We start from the raw sequence: 20,132 nt of genomic DNA, 5'->3' as shown, positions 1-20,132 counted from the left end.
TAGGTGTTAATTCCACAGGGTGTATGGAGTGGACTCTCATTCTTGTATCTTTCTAAGTGACTCCAGAATGTAAAACTGCCCTTTGAATTTTCCCTAGAAATTGATGATCATAAAATTTGTTAACCATTTGAACTTGCATTGTGTAAATGGAAGTTCACATGCGTCTTCAGAGTATAGGGGCTGAGATGTCTAGTCAGTCATTCTTCTCACCTATGGAATTGTTACTCTGTGCCAGGCCTCTCTTGGAAGCTGGATGTCCAAGATAGAAGAGGAGTTAGTTCACAGATGGACGGGTCTGGAAGAAACTCAGAGCCTCTAAGCAGCCTCACTTAGAATAAGCCCACTCTGTAGTCATCGCTGCTACAGGTTCTGTTCCCAGTAACCTGACCTTGAACTTCCTTAGGTGATGTGGATGTATATTCTTTATGCTTGTTGTATCATCATTGTTATTTTCAGAAGCAACATGATGTTAGTAGTTGAGAACTAGACTAATGGTTAGAGAGCAAGCTCCACTTCTAGCTACTTGACTGTGACATCTGATAAGTTATCTGACCTTTCTGTTCTGCTCTTCCTCTCTTAGAGGCTGCATAGCCTGGTCTTTAAATATCTGAACTGTGGAGCAAAGTGCATGGGTTTGAACATCATCAGGTCAGTCACTTAAGAGATCTGTAAGGTTTTAGGCAAATTGTTCACCCTTGCTTGATGGATAAAAGGGAGATTAAAGATACCAGTTATCTCATACTGTTATATGAAGATTAAGCACTTTAACATACATTAACTTTGTACAGTGTCTGGTACACAGTTATCACTCAAATACTAGCCATTGTCCTTTTCAATGGTAATGCCTCTCAGAGACGAAAGAAGATGGTGGATAAGAAAGGGGCTCTGAGTGCTGAAGCTTTTGCTTCTATATTGGTGTCTGGCCAGCTAGACTGTGGGCTCCTTTAGGCCAGGAGCTGGGCTGTGTTTGTACCACACGGGCACCCAGTACACTGGTGGCCATGAAGAGGTGGGTGCGCAGGTGAGTAAGTGTCTCCTAAATGGACCAAAGACAAATACCCAACCTTCCTTTTTTCAAATTTTTTTTACTGAATGTTTGAAATTTTAATTCAAAATATGTTTTTTTCTGAACCTCCTAAATTGCTTTCATTGATGGCTCTCACAGTATTCTCATTTTCCTTTACTTTGACTAATCGTGGATGCTCTTCCTGCCAAATTTGGGAAGTGTTTATCTGGCTTGTTTCTTCTTAACTTGTAAAGTAACTATCACGAAGGCTTTGTGACGCTCGGTGGAGAGTTGTAGCTCTGCTCCTAAGCCTCAACCCAGCCGTCTCTTCTGTGCATTGTAAGATTACTCGGACATACCATGGTTGAGAATAATGATGGAAAGAGTATGCATTGATGATGAAAGAAAAGCTCATGTCTGGGTGAGACCTGGTTTTAAATTTGTGGCCACTTTTTGGCTGTGGAGTCTGAAACCAGTTAAAATGGTGTTATTGATATTTAGGCCAATCACATTGTTTGGGACTGATGAAATGTGTTAGTATATATGAAGTACCTACCACAGTACCTGGCAAACAATAGACACACTAAATAGTAGTTCCCTTCTGCTTTAGAAGGTAACCTGACATCACCCACACTTACTTTGCTAATGATAGAGAATTCGTTTCCGTTTGTCCTTCTGTGTTCCCAAACTGCCTTTGCTGCAGAAGGAAGATGTTTGTCTTTTAGCCAGCAGGTGGCAACAACATTAAAGCTAAAAGTTCACCTCATATTGGTAACTGGTAAGCATATTGCCTCTTCATATTAATGCTTAATGGAGATGGCATGTGGATGGAAAACATTTGGCTCTGAAGTGGAGTCACTCCTGGCGAAGGCATTTTTAACACGAGGCTCCAGGTCTAGAAGAACTGTTTTCTTAAGGCTTCTTTTGATTAGAGTACCGGAGTGCTTCGGTCATACATCTTCTCATAGGCTTGTCAGAGGAATCATCGAGAATTATGCAACATTGTGTTGAAAACAATGAATCTATTCACTTGATTTGGCAGTTTAAAAAGCAGGGTAAAAAGCAAAGTCATCAATTGATAAAATAGAACTGTTGTAAAAATTCTGTTTCATTTTATTTTTAATCTAGTTTCATGTGAATTTTGGGGGGTTTGCCCACTGTGAATTTGTGTGATTTTTAAACAAAGCATGCCTTTTGACTAAAAGACACAAAAAGATATAAGCAGGATAGAACCCTTTGTAAATCCTATCTTTGAGTCTTTGTTTTGTTTTGTTATATTTTGTTTTACCTATAAAGTGAGGGTGAAACTGTCATCACATATTGTTGGAAGGATTAAAGTGGAGGATGTATGAAAAGCACTGAGTAGGTTGCATGGCACTCAGTAAGCAAGCATAATAAATGATGCTATTGGGAATTCCCTGGCGGTCCAGCGGTTAGGACTTGGTGTTTTCACTTCAGGGACCTGGGTTCAATCCCTGGTCGGGGAACTAAGATCCCACAAGCCTCGTGGTGTGGCAAAAAAAAAAAAAAATTAAAAAATATTGGTACCATTTAGATGATTTATATCAGTATCACAGAATCACAAAAGGTAGAAGGGATCTGAGGGCCCCTGTGATCTAACTAACCTTTTCTTTATACAGTGAGGAAACTGAGGCATAGAAAAGGTACCGTACACAGTCACAGAGATAATTAGCATTAACATCAATTCTGGAAACCAGATCTCCTGAAGGCACTGTTCTTTTTTACACCAATCGCTGGGTGAATCATTAGCTCACTCTGACCGGACCTGGATGCAGTAGAGCACGGCTGTCTAGGATTAGCTGCTTCTTTTCTAGGGACTGTGGGCAGGGTCGTGGGCATGGCAGATGCTGTGATGACTGCCTTTAGAAGAGAGGTCATGATCAAAGTACTGTCACGTGATACATGCCGCTGATATCCTTTGCGATAAAATCAACTCTAAACAGTAAGATAAACCCCTAATGCCAGCTTCCTTTTCCAAAGCAAGTCCCTGCTGTGCCCCTTCTCTCAACAGGAAGACCAGACCTACTGGCCATTGTATTTGCTGCATGTTCAGCATCCTGGGATTGTCAGGAATGGCTAAGTGTCACCACCACCACCTGTGCTCCAGGAAAAAGAGTTAGTGACACGGCTATAGCTGCTGTCCTGTGGCTCCCCTTAATGATTTGCAGTTTCCTGTAAAAGGTCTTTCAAGCAGTAGACAGAGGGGCAAACATCTCCCCCCTTATTTAGCTTGCTGCTTGCCAGTCTTAGCCATCTAGTGTCTCTAGCGGTCAAGGATTTGGGGACCCTGCGCCTTGAATCAGTTGGTGGCTGTCACCATCGTATCTGTATAACCTGCCAATGTGGGAAGTGTGGCCCGTCACACTGTCAGGAAAGTTCACGAGGTGATGTACCCTAGACCGATCATGTTGGGGCTGGAGGGAGCGCAGAGGTCCCCACGTGCCATGCAGCTTTCCGTTTTCCAAATCAGAAAACTCAGCAGGACTTCACTGGGCTATCACATCCCGAATGACTGCAATTGTTGCTCCTTACTTTTTATTTTTATTAATTTTTTTTGCCAGTCCTTATAGCTGGCAAAGATAATATTGATACTTTGGGCGTCTTAGTTGTAGTTGGAAATGTTCAAAACCCAACCAAAACATAAATGATGGTATTTCAAAGCTGGCAGCAAGGGGCTTAAGTACTCCGCTGTGTGCTTGTACATATTCCATAGTGGACTTGTTTCTTCCTTTTCTGACACTTTTCCCATTTCAAGGCTCTCCCTCACTCAGGTGTTTGTTAAACTGACAAGGCTTGGATTTACCACATTTCCTAAGACTATTCATATCAAAAAACACACCAAGACCACAGGGGAGCAAGTAAAAGAAAATCTGAAACCACAGGGATGTTAAGTTATAAGTAGAAGAGAGATTTGGGTGAGTAGCATACAGTTACCTTCTCAGAGATGCTCAGCTCATAACACCAGATGGATCGCTGCCCCTGATCCCCATAGGCCCGAGGAAAGAATCCTGATTATTGGAGTGTTCCTAGGCCAGATTCATGAGAAAAGAATGCATGAAGGATGTTTCTGGCTCTGGAATAATTTGAAGTAGCCAAGTTAATAACATCTCTAATGTCTAGGCTTTCTAAAGCAAAGGTCTTCTAAAATTAGATACTTGTAATTTATAATTAGGCTTAATTATAGTTGTTGATTAGTGATGCCAGTGGTAGTTTAGTGCTGTGCTATGGGAAATTACAGACTTTGTGCTCTTCTCTTGATACATTTTTCTCATGTATCCTGATGCTCAGTAAGATAAAGACAGGTTGAGACTGCTGACAAATTAGTCAATTCTAGTACAAGAGTGATTCTGGTTTCTTTAGGAAAGCGGAGGTAAAAAAAATAGAGTGAAAATGATAATTTTTCCTTCCTGTTTCAGAATGCATAGTTGACATTGCTTCACAGGTGATATAGGGTGGTATTAACAATGACTGATTCGGTAGAATAGCTTGTTCTTACCACAGCATTTTGTCTTATCAGCCAAGAAACTATTCTAGCAGGAATCCAGATCTACCGCCCTTCTTGACTATGCTCTTCTCAGGGTTTGCATTGACCTCTCCATCCTCATCTGGGGGGAAACAGGACGCTTGAGGCTTTTACTTGTGTCCTTGACCAGATCAGTGAGTGGCTTCGACATGGGTACTTCGGCATATTCAGTCAATTAATACTAATGGGTAACTATGTCTAGACATTATATTGAGAGTATAGAGATGGTTAGAAATTTTGCCCTCAAGAACCAGATAATCCTATGGAGTCTTCGTGTGTGTTGCATGTGTGTGTGTGGAGTGTGTATGTGTGTGTGTTGGGAGTGGGGGGTGGGTAAGGGGAGAGTTATCAGAAATAACTTCAGTATAGCAGGATGAGAGGTAGAATAGAGGACCAGGCATATTCTATGGGAACATGTTATTGATGAAACTATCGCATGTTGAACTGTTGTTCATACTTTGGTAATTCAGCCTTTCTTTAGCATGTCCAAGGGAGATCTAGGTTAATGCCTAGAACTTTCCTGTGAGAAATAAAGGCTTTGGGGCTTCCTGGGTGGTGCTGTGGTTAAGAATCCACCTGCCAATGCGGGGGACATGGGTTTGATCCCTGCTCCAGGAAGATCCCACATGCTTGGAGCAACTAAGCCCGTGCGCCACAACTATTGAGCCTGCGCGTTAGAGCCCGTGAGCCACAGCTATTGAGCCCATGTGCTGCAACTACTGAAGCCCATGCGCCTACAGCCTATGCTCTGCAACAAGAGAAGCCACAGCAATGAGGAGCCAACGCACCACAACAAAGAGTAGCCCCCACTCGCCGCAACTAGAGAAAGCCCGTGTGCAGTAGCAAAGACCCAACACAGCCAATGAATACATGAATAAAGAAATAAATAAATTTATTTAAAAAAAGAAGAAATAAAGGCTTTCACTCTTTAAAATGTTAGGCAAGTGTGTGTCTTAGAAGTACACATTTAACTAAAATGCCTGAAAAAGACAGCCTCAAATCCCTCTTATAGTGGGACAGGGTACAGAGAGAGAAGGAAAGTAAGCAAGTAGGGCAGATGCTTTGCTACATAGCTGTCTCCAAGCCCAAGGGGATTTAGTTATTGGCACTAAGTATTATCTCGGTGTAAGAGTAAGTCACCTTTGGAACAATCCTTTGTTATGAACCTAATCTTCATTGTAATGAGAGTCCAATGACTATATTATAACTTTAACACATACAAAGGCTGAGAAATATTAGTAGCTTAACTTTTTCCTTGAAAGAATAAGATTTGCTCAGAACAGAGGGAATGTGTAGAGCACTTGTATGATTAAAATATGGGAACATGGTATTTCTCTTTCGAATGAAAATAAATGCGAGGGTGTCTTGTCTGTTTAATTGTAAGCCATAATAGTGTCCAGAGGACTATAGCTCTGGTACTGTGCTCAGCTGCTAGTAATTTGTGCTCCGAGTGTCCATTAATGACACAACAATGCTCCAACTGACGCAACACAAATCTGCTTGAGATCTTCTAACTGCACCATAATATTCCTTTTGACAAATGCCATGAGCAACATGTCTTCGTAAGAAGACTGTATGATTGATTTAAAGTCAGGAGACGTGGGTGCAAATGTGAGCCCTGCTGGTTCCCTCTCTTGTTAATTGCTTACGCTTACTGATTAATCTTTCAGTTTCCTCCTTTGTCAAATAGAGGCAAAGAAATGAGGATTAACTGGGAAAAAGGAAAATAGCGCAGAGTAACATCTAATTGGCATTTAATAAATGCATTCTTTTCAGAGGGGAATCTAAGAATTTGGGCCCACTAGCTTTTTGTAAGTTCCATATTTCATTGTTATTTATCAACTAGTACAGTTGATAAGTAAGAATCAGCTAATACAGTGCCTGGCACTAGTTAAGTGCATGGCAAAATACTGGGTTGGCCAAAAAGTTCGTTTGGGTTTTTCTGGAAGATGATATGGCAAAATCTGAACAAACTTTTTGGCCGACCCAGTATTTGCCAAATGAATAAATTGATGCGTGTCCAATGAACATATTCTCATAGAAAAATAAACAATGAACTGACGATAGTTATGCCATGAGTGATCTTTTAGGGCAGATCTAGTGACCCTCACATTAATTCAGGAAATGAATAGTTAAGAGAGAATTCTACAACTATCAAAAGGTAGTTAGTTGGATTTAAAAAAAAATGACATCTTGCCGTTTGCAACAACATGGATGAACCTGGAGGGTATTATGCTTAGTGAAATAAGTCAGAGAAAGACAAATACTGTATGTTATCATTTATATGTGGAATCTAAAAAACAAAACAAACAAATATAATGAAACAGAAATAGGCTCACAGATACAGAGAACAAAATAGTGGTTTCCAGAGGAGAGAGGAGGCAGAGGGAAGAACGAAATAGGTGAAGGGGATTAAGAGGAACTATTTATAACTAGTAGTTATACAATAGATGAGTTACAAAGATGTAATGTACAGCACAGGAAATACAGCCAATACTTTATCATAACTTTAGTGTGTAATCTATCAAAATATTGAATCACTATGTTGCATACCTGAAACGAATATAATATTGTAAGTCAACTATACTTTGGTTTAAAAAGAAAAAGGTAGTTAGGAATTTTCTTCTTGTGTTAATTTTAAGTTTGCTGTATCAATTAACAGGACAGGTAATTGGCTTTGGTGTTAAGAAAGGAACGATTGTGTTCCCACCTGAAATTTGTCAGGTTACAATAAGTTCACTGACTAGTATAAAACAGAAATCTGAAAGGAAGTAAACCATGTCCGGGAATTCCCTGGCGGTCCAGTGGTTAGGTCTTGGCGCTTTCACTGCGGTGGCCTGGGTTCAACCCCCGATTGGGGAACTAAGATTTGCAAGTTGCCGGCACAGCCAAAAAAAAAAAAAAAAAGCCGTGTCCTTGCCATGCCACCCAGGGCATATCAGATGGTTTCTAGGACTTTCCTGGAGGGTTCGTGTGCAGTCCTAGAGAACACGGAATCTCGTTCCAATAGGACTGACTCAGTGACAATGCCGGGGTGTGAGTCAACCAAGACGCGATCCCAAAGTCTTTCCAGGAGCCCAAAAACCAAGCCAGGAACAAGATAGGTATAGGAGGTGACAAACAAAGTCTGAAAGACTCCAGGCCAGGCTGGGCCAGCTTCCAATTAAACCATGCCCCATTGCAAGGACTTCTGTGCCACTCTGAAAGGCCATGAGCCTTCTTTTTAAAGATGAAGAAGGATAAACAGACAACCAAATTCAGAAATCTAGAGTGCGAGTTTTCACACTGAAGTCGGGAGCTTTGCATTTGAAGTCAGTCATTTGTAAGAGAGACGAAGAGGTAACACCTGCAGCTCACCAGCGTTTTGTGTTCTCCACGAAGGGACTGAGGACTTGGCTGTGGAAGAGCTGACTGCTCTGTGCTTCGTGATCCCTCTCACCTTTGCAGTCTTCTGTCCTCCTACCTGGAGCACGCACTGGGTTGATATTTTTGACGTTGTTGTTGTTAACGTTGATATTTTCTGGTAACACATTTGGTAAACTGATGGTTATTTTTTGGTAACATGGCCTTGAGAGTTGAGGCAGTGCTGAGCACATAGTGGTTAAATGAATATGTAATTCATTGACTGAGTAAATGTATCATTTATTAAAGTTTTGAAATACTTGGCAAAACTTAAAAGAATCAAATTTGTGGGTTTTTTTGGTGAAATTTAAGAAGTGGTTCTACTTGGTCATTCTATTTCTGTACTTGATTCTAAGATGTATATTTGTTTCATTTCATTCACATTTGAACATCTCTGCAATTCTGATACAGCTTACAATTGGTGGTTTTCGTAATATTATTAGCAGTATTTTTCTTTACCTGTGGTTTGCAAAATAATGAAGAGTCTGAAAAGGGATATGTTTCTTAGATTCGGTAAACTATGAAAACAATATATTAACTCACCTTAACAATGCGTGTGCTGCCATATATTCAGGATAGAATAATGGAAAAATGGGAAGAGCATGGATGTTATATCAAAGGAGTTTTATTGTGAATCCTGAGCAAAGAGCTTGCCCTGACATTGATCTTTGAGGTGCAGTGTTCTCATCTGTGTGATGGGAATAAAGCTTTCATATTAGGGTTCTGTGCTAAATAGATGTTCAATGAGCAAATGCAGCAAATTCCTCCTTTTTTCTCTCAACCTCCTGTACCAGCTTATTTGTGCTTTAGAACAGCCCGGTCAGGTAGAAACATGTAACTTCCATTTTACTGGTTCAGAGACAGAGTCTTAGTAGCATGAGTGAGTTAAAAGAAAAGACCTCCCTGGAGCCTTTGACTTCCCACTGTCCCTCAGTGCTCCATCAGACTTCTCACAGGTAACTATTGACATAGGTGAGAGCTTAGCTACTTTTTGTTGATAAATTTCCTTAGGCAGCCTGTGTAACAATTTTACACAATACCTTGATAACAATATCACATACTGCTTCCTTTTTGGAAAGGATTTTACCTCTTGCCCTCATCCTGTAAACAAGGATGGGCCTCTATTTAAAGAAGAGGAAAAGGAAGAGGGAAAAGGATATTATATCACCTGGCCTAGAAATGTTTGAGCCAGATGTTTTCCTTACCTCATTGTTCACAGAAAAATCATTCAAGATGGTATAAACTACATGTTCAAAAGTTCTGTGATTCATGAATCAATTCACACTATTCTTTTGTTTGGATAGAGCAAACCTATGAGGATAGATGAAATTAAAGATCAGTGCTAGAACCTCGGGGCTTGGTGTAAAACCCAAAGCAAGTTATCAGGACAATGCGATGATAGACCAGTAGACTAATAGCCAATGGATATTAGACCTTCAGGCTTTAAAGATGCAGGGTGGAATCCCTGGTAGGTGCTGTGGAAATTGCTTTTATATTTTCTCAGTTTGGTCTGAAATTTTTCAATTGTAAGGCTTTTTTTTTAAGCCTCAGCATTTCTTTTCCTATTTGGTAATCATAGCTTTAATTAGGCTGCAAATAGATCAAATAACAAGGAAACTGACATAGTTCAGAGTTCAGTAATAAAATGTTATCAAACCTAAATGAAAAGAATGTGAGTGCCTTTTGTTTGAAATTGCAATCACGTTTCTGAGTGAGCATAGCCTGCTTCCAAACTCTGCCATGGGCTAGCTCTATGATTTGGGGTAAAGCACTGATGAGTCTTAAAACTTTAGTGCCCCTGTGTATGATGGCAGATTAAGAGAGAAAAATATTTGAAAGGGCCTAACAAGTACCTGAAACTTGACAGTTGCTCAGAAAATTCACCTTTCCCATCTTTCTTCTTCTCTTCCTTTTTAATCCCTCACTCATGATTGAACATTTTCATTGTCTGAAACAGTTTTGATGTTTAATGCATTTAACTTGACTCCCATTGTGAAAGCTGAGCATCCTTGAGAAATGGGTAAATGCTTCTACTCACCAATGAGGCAGGCACAGGAAAGAACCCCTTGGGCAACCAGTTCTTTTGCGGGAGAGCTGGCTAGAGACCCAAACCTTTTGCTTACCTCCCGGCTGTCACCGGGTATTTCATAACTGCTTGTTGCCTGAGGCCTTCCTGCTGTGGGGATATGTCATAGCTGTCCTCTAAACCAGTGGTCCCCAACCATTTTGGCACCAGGGACCAGTTTCGCGGAGGGCAGTTTTTCCGTGGAAGGTGAGGGGGGGATGGTTCAGGTGGTAGTGGGAGCGATGGGGAGAGGCAGATGACGCGTAGCTTACTAGCCCACCAGCGGCTTACCTTCTGCTGTGGCCTGTTTCCTCCTGGTGCCGGTAGCGGCACCGGGCCCAGTCTCCATTCACCTAGGTTAGAACCCACAGGGTAATTTGGGAGCCCTTCCTCTTCCATTCGCATTTCCATGTGTATCTACCAGCTCCTAAAGATTCTGCTGCCGCAGTGCCTGTGCATCGTCACTGCTGTAGGGGGCACGGATTGAGAGAGAAGATGAACAGACAGGTCTGCCACTGCTGTAGTACTACAGCACCCTTCTAACCGATCAGCTCTACTGTAATGACCCAGTGGATCTCTCTCTCCATCTTCTTCCTCCCATCCATGCGATCTGCAGCTACCGTAATGGTCTGCCTTCTAGCACAGGTGATTAGGCTACTCCCTCAGTGACCTTAGATTATTCCCCGCTGCCTATGGAATATAGACTAACTGGTTGCAAGGTACTGGGAGTCCCTAAACATCTGGTAGGAATTTATACTTTTTTATGTTTAATCTTCCTATCCTGTCTCCCTTTCCCCATTTGCATTCTTCATAGTACTTTGGCTGTGGACACGCCTTGACTTTGTATAAGTGGTCATCCAGAACCTGTGCCTTCACCTCATTTGTTCTCTCTCCTTGTAAAAAGCCATGGTTTACCCACCCTAATGCGAGACCTAATGGGTTGTTATTACTTGATGTATGTTTAATAGCATTTTCTTTGATTGTAAAATAATCAATATTTAATACAGAAAGCTTGGGGGAAAATTAACTGTTAATTAACTGTGCCCTCTTCCTTCCTTAATAGATCTTGGAATTATTTACCTTCTGTGAGTTGTTCTCTTAGCATTTGGGTATGCTTTTGTTTATTTTTGCATTTACTATTCAATGCTTGTTATTGTATATACATACACATTTGTCCATCCTAGCTTAAAAGGAACTCCTGGGGGTTGGGGCTGGGTTGTGTCTGACTCATTTATACCTCCCTTAGGTTATCTATTTGAAGGGAGCCAGTGGCTATTCAGTATAACCCCACATGTGACTTTAGTGGTGAAACCATGGGCTGTTGGAGAATTGTATTTCTTTTAGAGGCAGGCCTGCTAGTCTTCCTCAAAGTATCCCAGCAGTCCATTGCTGGCATCTAGTACCTGCTCTTGGGACATTTGAGGAGTCTCTGTTGGGCTCATTTTGTGCCTCTGGTTCACTAGGAGGTGGTAGGATGTCTGCTCTGGACTGAAACCTTTGGAAAAGTCTTTTAAAGTGTTTGATGGTACCTCTATCAAGTTTCTTTTTATTATCGTCTAATATATGAATCCTTATAATAGGCTGCATGGCAGTCGCTCTTGAAAGAAGTCAAATCCTAGAGCGCTTGCCCATTTCACTTTGTTTTCTCTAAGTGATGTATTTACTTGTTCACCACAGCTTTATTTTGACGATCTTTGCAAGTATTACTTTTGAGAGGGGTAGACTGGCAGTAAGGAGAATTCTGATTCATGTCTCATTTTTTGTTACCAAAAATGTGGCTCTGCTGCCTTGATTTGAATTCTTGATAACTTACAGTGGTATAAATTTCCAAGGACATCACAGAGTGTGATTTAAACTCAAAACTTGGAAGGTTATATTCACCTTCTGGAAAAAATTTTTTAAATTACTTCTGTTTAAGAGGAGGAGGCAATCTGATATAGGGTGTGTTTAGAAATGGAAATAATAATCTACCTTTGTCACACTCTCTTCCTGCTTTTCTTCTATCCTGCCAGTTTGTGACAGAAGCTGTTCTTTATGAATGTATGTAGTCTACAGTGTTTGTGGGTATTTAATGTATGTAAAATGTTACTGTGACATGCTTGGAAGGATGATGACTAGAAGGAACTTTGTTATATTTATTGTCACTTATCCATACCTGTAGCAATGTGACATATGTAATATTAAACATATAATTTCATTATTGAGGAAGGAAAAATAGGTATCTTACATACTTTTAAAGAAAAACACAAAAATGAAATGTAGTTAGTAGGAAGACAGGTTGATGATGGAAAATAATGTATTTTCTACTTTATGTAGTGGAATTCACATTTTTTCAGTATTTGAATTGTAGAGAACCTTATGGATTTTTGGGGGTGGGGGGTCGGATAGAAATTTTAAAAACATTATTTAGGAGTGATTCACCAGAATCAGATAATCGGCATTTTGATTGAGCCAGGGACTGCGTGTTGAGGCAGTGTCTGAACTTGAGCAGTTTATACTGTAAGAAAGGACATACTCTGGTGCTGGGTTATGGTGTTTTCCTCAACTGTCCTGACTGTAACCATCTGCCTGACAGCCTTTGCCTAACCTTTTGTTCCTTAGCAGCTGCTTCTGTAACGGAAGTAGTTTGGAATAGTTATAGATAACCTCTGGACGACCTCAACCCTGTAATTTTGAGTCTATTTTAAAATTTCGGAAAGCCAGAATCCTCATGATTATGGCTGTGTTCTTTGAGCCTTTGTAACAAGTCAGCTAGCCAGACTATTAAATAGAATGAAGGCAAATAGCTCTTTTAGATATTTTCAGAGCATATTTCAGGAGCACCAACAATTTGGGGCTAGGGTATTATGTGAGGAGTGCTTTCTCAATTAGCATTTGGGTGAAAATCCTTTAATGTCTCGAACAATGGTTCTTCTTCTTTTCTGGAGGCATATTGAGAATTCTGGAGGCGTATGGACTCTGGTTCCCCCCAAATCAGTATACACAATTACACTAAACTTGTTTTAAATAATTTACTTATTTCATTGGAAATTCATTCTTTCACAGTGAGAAAAATGTCCAGTGAAATAAGTAAATTATAACCAACAAAGCAAATTCATTAAACCCAATGAAGTCAGTATATTATACCATAATTTTTCAGAGACAGAATACTTTATTTTGATGATTCTAGATTGCATTCAATGTAAAACAAATCAAGTTAATAGTGGTTTTTTTTGGAGATAAAAGTCACCATATCAAAAGTCTGGTTTCAAGGTAATACTAATTTTAAAAGTGTTAAAATCTGTTTCTTAAAATTGAGAGAATATGATCTAAACTTTTTTTTTTAATCAAGAACTATGACTCACTTATTTGGGAAAAAAAAAAATAATGATTATTTCCAAAAAGCAAAAACAAAATCCCAACTGGTCAGACAAGAAACAAAACAAATTCTTACCAAAATAAATTTTAATAAAAAGACTGCTTTTCTACAAAGTATGCATATATTTTCTTTTATATATAATTCCTTTGATTTTATTTTGATAACAATTCCTGAAAACCCTGGCTCTCAAATGCATGCAGTAGCAGCACAGAAAATTAGAATTCATATAACTTGCTTTGCTGGATACAGGCTTATGTCAAGATAGGTCTACCAAGAATCCACTAAGACCCTGAGTTGAAGTCATGTTAGGAAGTCAAGAATTGTTACAGTCTCATTCATCTGAGTAGACACAAACTTGAAAAAGAGCTCTCCTGAGATTTTTGCTTGCTGAGAAATTGAGACGTTGTCCTTCCCTATATCAGCATTCAATTATGGCATTCAGAAGTTTGTCTAGTATTTCAATTTCTGACCTCTGTGAAGATGGTGGCTCCTTGTCCAAAACAACTCTGCTTTTTCTACAACTTTAAAAATGAAAAGATTTGCTCATTCAACTGACCAGAATTTTTAAATGAGCCAAACTCCCTGATTAAATTCCTCTATGAGATTATCTTGAGGGTTTTCCTTTTCTCTTAAAAAACAAACAAAAAAATAAAAAAAAAATCCCTCCAAACCCCAAAAAACTTGTCCATGAAATACAGTGAAACATAGCTAGACATTCTTTGGAAAACTAGTGAAGCCCTGTGTAATCACGAGGATGCTAAAATTTTTCTATTATTTCTTGACACCCCTTTTTGAAGTTAGTGGTCAGGGTCCACACTCTGGTGACGCTGACAATTTGCATGGTTCTAGAATAGTTTTTGCCACCAGTGTGTGCACGTGTAGGTAGCACTGATTCATGATGACATATGAATCTAATTTCTTTACTTCAGAAAGCAAAACTAGGAGTGTTGCCCAACGTTCTAGGTGCCCCTTCTGTAAACCGATTGATAGGACTTTTTTTTCCAGTAAAATTATGCTTTACCATTTTTGGAGACATTTCTAACCTTAGAAATTTTCCAGAGGGCTTACAAAACAGAAATTCTTTTTCTTTAGGAATTTTTTTTTTAGGATTATTTATTTATTATTTGGCGGAGTTGGGTCTTCATTGCTGTGCACGGGCTTTCTCTATTTGTGGCAAGTGGGGGCTACTCTTTGTTGCTGTGCTTGAGCTTCTCATTGCAGTGGCTTCTTTTCTTGTGGAGCACCAGCCCTAGGTTCACAGGCTTCAGTAGTTGTAGCACTCAGGCTCAGTAGTTGTGGCACACGGGCTTAGTTGCTCTGTAGCATGTGGGATCTTCCCAGACCAGACATTGAACCCGTGTCCCCTGCATTGGCAGGTGGATTCTCAACCGCTGCGCCATCAGGGAAGTCCTTAGAAATTCTTCCTTAATAGTATATGTCTGTGCAGTTTTAGCAAGTATTTTGGTCGATAAAGACAATATAACTACTCCAGCACCTACGCTGAAACTTCAAGAAATAAGATTAAAACTTAGTTATTTTAGTTAAAATAAAAACTAAAATTTTAATAGAACTATAGTGCTTTCCTTAGATATTCAGCTTCCCCAAGTCTTCCCCAATCATTATGGCTTCTTTTACTTGATAAGGAGATAAGCATTCTTTGTAATCTACTTCAGGACAAGTGTTTCGTACTGGGGCAAATCTAAGTACTGCTAGATATTTCAAATTGAGTCATTGTTCATAAGCAAAATACTACATTTCCAGAAAGTACCTACCTCCAGAATACACTTCACTCTTCCTAACGTGGTGTTTCTAAATGGAAGTGTTTGCAACATGGGTTCCATTGCATTCAGCAACGAAGAGGAAACCAAAAGAAAGTTGAGGGTCATTGCTTTTTCTTATCTTGGCTAATTTCCAGTTTAGGCTAGTTTTGATGTGAGGTGGATTTATCATGAAGCTAAATGAAGTTAAACCTCCAGTCTTGCTCTTTCAAAGTCCCTTCCGAAGCCCTGTATCTAAGAAATTCTATAAGCCTTAGGGCCTATAAACCTAGATCTGTCTTTGCCTTATATTTAAAAAAATTTTTTTAATTAAAAGAAAAGGGATGTTTATATTCATAATGGCCAGAGGATTTTTCTTTCATTTCTATCAGCCGAAACAATTTTAGATATGATGGCATAATGATGACCTAAGATGTATATATCACACTCCCCTAGTAATTTGACATAAAAAAGAAGTTTCAAAGTACCAGAGAAAAAAACTAATATGTTTGAGCCTAACTGAATGTTCATCTCCACAGCGTTGCAATTATATCAATATTCCATTTGGTTAAAGACTTTAGATGTGCTGTAGATTATTTTACCTCATTAATTACCCATGTGGACGTTTTCTTAAACAAAATAGAATCATTTCCAGGGCAGCTGTGACCTTTATAATATTTAAGAGCTTGGGCTCAATGGTCATATAAACCCGGGTTTGCATGTCCTGGTTCTACCACCTACTAGTGCGGTGTCCTCACATTCCTAACCTCTAAAGTGGGCAGAATTCTAACATTTATCTCTCAGGCTTGTTGTGACAATTAAATGAGGGACTGTGGGTACCATGTGTGGCAAATAGCAAGCACTCAAACATTAGGTATTATTATTTATTGGTAGTAAACTCTTAACTGTAGGATCTTTTCCAGATGTTTGCCAAGAAACCTGAAGTAGCCTCTGGCAATGGCAGTTAGAAATCATTCCAGGCATGGCTAGTATTTTCTCCCTGGAGGAGTAGTTAAGAAAATAACTTTGAGAATAATGCAGAAATGTTTAGAGCTGTCCAGAGAGAGGGAAAAAGCTTTCTTCCTTGTTGCTCCAGAGACAGAATTAGTAATAATGAAGGCAATTTCCAAGGGAGTAAGTTTAGATTCTGTGTACAGAATAATTTTCAATCACGGCTCTTTAGTACAGAATGGGCTTACTTGCCGGCTCACAGAATTATTTATACAAAAGCTTGATAAAACATCAGATAGGAGGTATTAGAACACTCCCTTTTCATTAGTTAATGCTGCTGTATGAATCTAGGTTTTATCACCTATGTAAAACTTTAACTTCACAGTTGGTGATTAACTTATCCAAGTTCTTGTTATATTGTAAATTGAGTTTAACTTTGCCAATTGAAAGGTCAGTCTTCATGTTGCCCTGTGTCCCTATACAGGCTTCCAATTATCTTACAGTGTTTGAGTATAAACATTCTCCTTAGTTAATTCCATTTAAAGTGGCAGAAGCCAGTTACGGAAAAAATTAGATAAATATGTTGATCTTTTGCAGTCTTGGTACCCTCCACATATAATTCGATACTACTAAATAGGCTCCTAAATCAAAATATGAAAACCAGTTAATAAATCATTTGCTATTACTAGTACCGAAGCTAAGAATTTTTTTTTTCATTATTTTTGAACATGGCTGTCAAATTATTTGAGGCCCTAGTACTATCTGCACCCTATTTTTCACAACCGATTTGGGTACATAAATTACAGCTTCCGGTTTCCTCCCTAGGTCATCTAGAACATCCCACTTGAAGGGAATGAATGAAATGAATGTTTAAACTGTCTTGATGTTGTTAATTACTTCGTGAGATGTTTCATAACAGGAAAGTCTTTGGCATGCAGTCAATGACTTGGAATATTAACATCTGCAAGGACATTAGGTTCTTAGTGTTTGTTTAAAGTGGTTGCAGAAGAGAGTAAAATAATACTTTTTTTTCTTTCATAAAATGTATCTCTATGAGGAAGGATGTGAGGGACAGACTAGCTAATTCTTGGTAGGGTTTTAGGTGTAAAATAGGAATAGACTATTTTTCAAGAGAGCATTTTGGTAGTAAGGTTTGCTTCTGTGATGGTCATAAGAAAAATCTGAAAACTATTTTTCTCCTATTGAATACCTGAGCTTGTATTTGAAGTACACCAGGGCACAAGCCTACCTACCACCTGTCTCCCTGTGACAGGCAATATTCTCAGACTAGTAGCAACAGGGCTTATTAGGAGGAAAGGAGGAGGTGTCCAGGGGATTTCCATGTACCTGAAAGGTAAATTAGCAGGATTTGAATTTTAAGTACCAAGCTATATGAATCAATTTGTACAACATTTTATTTTATGCCTCACAAAAATTAAAAAGCTTGGCTACTATGAACCCAAATACTACTTTCAGCTAATAAAATAGTTACATTTTGATTTACACATTGTGATTTATTTGTTATTTATTTATTGGCTACCCCTTGGGTTTTCCTTGCTGCACATGTGCTTTCTCTAGTTGAGGTGAGCAGGGGCCACTCTTCACTGTGGTGCTCAGGCTCTTCATTGCTGTGGTGGGCTTCAGTAGTTGCAGCATACGGGCTCAATAGTTGTGGCTCACGGGCTTAGTTGCTCCTCGACATGTGGGATCTTACTGGAGCAGGGATCGAACCCATGTCCCTTACATTGGCAGGCAGATTCTTAACTACTGTGCCACCTAGGAAGTCCCGATTTATTTGTTATTAAACAAATGGAGAGACTATATAATTAGGCAAAGATATAACTTAATCATCATTTTGCTTAAAACTGGACAAAAGCTCCCTTTATCATAAATTGTCTCATGAGAGCTGGCAGTGCTCATGGCTGTCAATGGGCATGTGTGACACTGACTGACTGAGGATATAGCAAAGGAAGAAGGAAAAATAGAAAAAGAAAGAAGATAAAAAGAAGATTCAGGGAAGTAAGGGAAAGGATGGAGTGGGATGGAGAGAAAAACAGAGAAAAAAAGAGTTTTTAATAGCTAGAGTATATGGCCTACCAATAATTGCAGAAGGTAGTGATTCCTGGTTTTGTGTTTTCTGTTTTTTCATCTCAGTGCAGCTACATAGGAAAGAAGGGTAAATGTGGGAACATTAATCATTTTTCCACATAAAGACATTATAAAGAACTCATATACCCCTATCAACTTACCTTTTGCCTTTCTTCCTGTATTTTTCATCTTGCCTGAACTTGTAACCATTGCATCATAGGTTCATACTGGTATGTGCATGGGGATCACTTGTCTAATGTTACCAATTTAACTCAAAAATGTAGCATATTTGCTAAGGACACATTACATTCATTCAGTTCTTTACCAGTCAGCATTCACTGAACACCCCCTATGTGGAAGGATTAGGTTAGATGTGGAAGGAACAGAAAGGAATGACCATGGGACCAGAGGGAGTGGTGTTTGGCAGAAGAGATGGAGAGACTTGTGTGGGTGAGGAAACCAGAATGTTCAGTACTGTACACAAAAGCTGGGAACTGGTTCTGTTAGCAGTGGGGAACCAGGAGAAGTTGTTACGTATGGGGAGACATCGGTAGGGCTGTGCTTGGGTGTGATAATAATGTGCCAGATAGCTTGGAGGTGAAAGCAAGAAAATGAGCTAAAGGGTTGTTGTAAGATTGGAGTGAAGATATAATAATAGAGTATGAACTTACCTGGTGGCGCAGTGGTGAAGAAGCCGCCTGCCCACGCAGGGGACACGGGTTCGATCCCTGGCTCTGGGAAGATCCCACATGCCGTGCAGCCCGTGTGCCACAATTACTGAGCCCTCGTGCCACAACTACTGAAGCCCATGTGCCTAGAGCCCGTGCTCCACAACAAGAGAAGCCACTGCAAAGAGAAGCCCATGGACCACAATGAAGAGTAGCCCCAGCGCACCGCAACTAGAGAAAGCCGGTGTGCAGCAATGAAGACCCAATGCAGCCAACAAAAATAAATAAATAAATAAATAAATTGATATAAAAAAAGATCTGATTATAGGGTGTGGAGAGGACTTGGGTAGTGGGGACAGAAAGGAGACAATGGGTAGAATCTGATGGAGGTATCAATAGATATGAAAATGTTGACCAACTAATTGTGGAGGGGGAGGGAGGAAGCTGTAATAAACTTTTTTAGGAAGCTTGTCACAGCAGATACCAAAGAGGATTTAAAAAATAATAATAAAATTTTGATTCTTTAAGAGTGTGTAAGTATGAATAAAGTACTTATGTCTCATGATCATTTTAAATAACAAAAGTGTAAGCATTATATTTATGAAAATTTATTTATGAGGAAGTTTAGGTACAAATACTGTTAGACCATAAAAATCAACAACAACAAAAACCACTTCAATTCAGGCTACTAGATATATAGAGGAGAGTAGAATTTTTTAGAGGAGAAAGGACAAAAACATGTCTTATGTTTTTCACAACGTTTGCACTTGTTTCCTTATCTATAGGAGAAAGAACAGGATGGTGGTGAAAAAGAATGGAATTTAGCCTAGAATTCTGTGCAAATCCAGCTTCTGGCACAAAATAATTGTTTTATCTTAGACAAGGTATTTACTCTGCCCCTCAGCCTCATTTTCCTGCAGATGAGATTGATACCCATGTTATAAGGTTGGTTTGTCTGCGAGAGAAAGAAGCCGAGGGAGGGAGGGATGGGGGGAGAGGGAGAGGAAGGAGGGGATTGGGGAGAAAGAGAGAGAACTGAACTGCTGAATGAGACAGTACATGTAAAACACCTGCCACAGGGAGAGCCTGGAATATTCTAAGTGTTCAACAAATAATAGTACTTTTTCTGTCTGGTAGATGGGCCTCCTTTTGGTACTGAAGGATATTTTGTTAAAACAAAAGGTAAACCTGGCATTGGCTTTTATATGAGAGAAGATAACATTCCAGGTACACATTTTTTTTTATGAGGACAATTTAAACCGGACACAAGTAGCCTTTCTTGTCCCCTGTGTC

This window comes from Hippopotamus amphibius, chromosome 6, assembly GCF_030028045.1.
Source record: "Hippopotamus amphibius kiboko isolate mHipAmp2 chromosome 6, mHipAmp2.hap2, whole genome shotgun sequence".
Classification (NCBI taxonomy): Eukaryota; Metazoa; Chordata; class Mammalia; order Artiodactyla; family Hippopotamidae; genus Hippopotamus; species Hippopotamus amphibius.
The sequence above is the reverse complement of the archived record's forward strand: the minus strand, read 5'-3'. Positions refer to the sequence as shown.